The following is a 2,733-nucleotide window of genomic DNA, read 5'->3' as shown; positions in this document are numbered from 1 at the left end:
AAGTGGCTGTACCTGTCTATCTAGTCGTGGAAGATGCACTTCTTTTAGATGATGATAGTGAGGAAAGCAATTATCCGTGAGGAGGAGTGACCTGCCACATGGGGAAAACCCAGGGGTCCATCAGCAGTGACACTCTGGGTGTCATCTCAGCAGCATTACTCACCAGAGAAGCAGCCCTGTATTTCTGGGAAGGAGACAACTTGGAGATGTTAACATCCCTCACCTGGATACAGGTAAAGATGCATATGAGCCACGAGGCTTAGAAGCCAGAGTTTACTGTTGTGAATTTCAGGGTGTTTAGTCTGTGGTGTTAGCTCTCTCTATGGTAGCTAAGGAGCTTCACATTCAAATAGTTCAAAGTTCACCAGAGCCTGGAACTGCTCTCCATTTATTTGTTCCTTTGACTTCAGAATCAAGCTAAGCAAAATAACTGGCCACAAAGACGTGGGACTCACTGACTACAGACAGGTCTTCACAGCCCTTAGTAAGGAAGCTTCCACAAACAATGCCTGTGATGCTCTGTTTGAGCTAGGTCAGAAAAATCCAGTATATTTAGAAAGGGGACAGGTGCCAGGCACATTTCTGGGCTCTCAGGATGTCTGCACGTCCTATTGTCCACTTGATTCCAGGGAACCATTATTCATTTCCAGCTGACTGGGCTGCCTTTGGGCAGTAAATATTCCCCCTGCAGTTACAGAGAGCAGCACAGGCAGTGCAGCACACGGAAAGCACCCCAGGGCTGGCTGGTCTGGGCAGCGCTGATTTCCTCACAAGGGATTTTCCTTAGGTAAACTTCCCTTTGGTAACTGTGGTTGAAAAAAAGCATCAGAGCCTAAGAAGCTATAATTAAGTGTGATTGCTTATAGGAATAAAGTCTGAATGTCATTTGAGTACCTCCAGTCTTACAAACCAGACCTGTCCCCTGATGCTGTGGCATCTCTCGCAAAACACATTCTTCAGTTTCTCCTACAGGACTCTGAAATGTTAGCTTTAAATCCAGCAGAGAAAAAATTAACCCTGGAAGCTGCTGAGCATCCAAAATTCCCATTAGCTGCAACCTTCCCTGCTGTGTATTTCAGAGGGAAAATAAGAGACTTATTTACTAACCTTAATCATCAGGACAGAGTTTGTCTAAGATAGGCTAGAGCTGGCACTTCTTTGCAGAGACTGCCAGAGACTCCCATGGGTCCTCACCACCAACAAAATGTTTAGTTTTTATTAATTCAATTTGTCAGTCTACAGAGGTAAACCAATGAAAACATTGGACAGGAACTTATCTACCATAATGTGTCTTGCGTTCTTATTTGGACCTCTGCAAAACAGAGCTCAGAGGCTGAGAAACACCACAGCCTCCTGACCACAGCTCCTAGGAGGGCCACATCAGGAAGACTCCAAGGTTTGCAACAGCAATGGAGAATAAGTGTCCAAAAAGTAGAGATCATGGGATTCCTACCTTCATATACAGTGGAAATAAACTCAATTCTGGTTTGTTTCTGAAGGCCACATACCCAAACCACTCTGCAAGACTGTCAAAGAGGAGAAGGAGCTCCTCATACCTGCAGTCCAAAGCAAAACCTAGAGGCATTATACTCAGCAGATTTTTGGTGGATTAGAAGTATAATTTCATTACCTGAATGCATAGGAATGGGCTCTGAAAGGTCAGCCAAGTTTACAGATTAGAAAAAGGCTGAAGGTACCTTATTAGTATTAGAGCTTCTGGAGATAAGCATGAGTAAACCTTCCAGCATGAAGAATGAACTCTGCATCAGGAAGCAGTGCTAATCTCCTTTTCTCAAAGCTTTCTCTCAGCTGGCATTGTGCTTTGCTGAGTGCTCTCATCATCTTCAAGTGTCTGCATAGGCAAGACAGGGGCTCCAGTAATAGAGAAAATGACAAATAACTTGCTATACTGAGGCAATTTCTATTCTCTTTCCTGTGAGCCATCCCAATTCATTGAAGTAAGACAGATTTTAACAGGACTGATCAAAACAATTAGCCTAAATAGCACAACATGACGACTGCGATGATTGCTGCCCTCTGGATCAAGTCTGGTGGTATTTAGCTTATCAAGAATGTGTCTGTTCATACCTGAACAGCAAAAACAGACAGTGGGTGGATGACAAACAGCTGCAGGATGCGGTAGTAACTTGTCCAAAATCACACACCTGAAAAGTGATGGAGGCCCAACAGAATTCTGCCGCGGGTTTGCATCCCCAGCTGTAGAAGGCAAGGGCTGACAGTGTGGGGCATGGGCAGAGAAGCTGCCCTGAAGCTGCTCTCATTTAAAAAATGTGGGACTTGTATTCCTTGCTGCCACTTAGCCTTGTCTTTTAACTTGTAAGTGACTCCCCCTAAAGATAGCAAATGATAAAACAAACAATAAACCAAACCAACTACAAACAAAGTTGCATTACTATGCAAACCACCTCCCACAGAGGAGCTCCTCTAATCGTTTCTCTGACATTCCTCAGCAAGGGGATTTGGGGTTGGGATGCTCTGCACAAATGCTAATTTATACACGGGATCCTTTGTGCAACTAATAAAGGACAAAAGCAGACAAAAAGGAGCAGTTAATTTGCTTGCAAGAAGGCTGTACACTACCTTAGTAAAGTCTCTCCTTTCCTTTGCCGGTTTCCTAGCCACCTAGCATGAACTTACTGAGGAAAGAGATCCTATTTGTAAGGGGATAAAATACATTCAAATATAAACTCTAATTAAAAAAAACCAAAACCT

This window comes from Melanerpes formicivorus, unplaced genomic scaffold (genome assembly GCF_026170545.1).
Source record: "Melanerpes formicivorus ecotype bairdi unplaced genomic scaffold, bMelFor1.0.p_v2 SCAF_36, whole genome shotgun sequence".
NCBI lineage: Eukaryota > Metazoa > Chordata > Aves > Piciformes > Picidae > Melanerpes > Melanerpes formicivorus.
The sequence above is the reverse complement of the archived record's forward strand: the minus strand, read 5'-3'. Positions refer to the sequence as shown.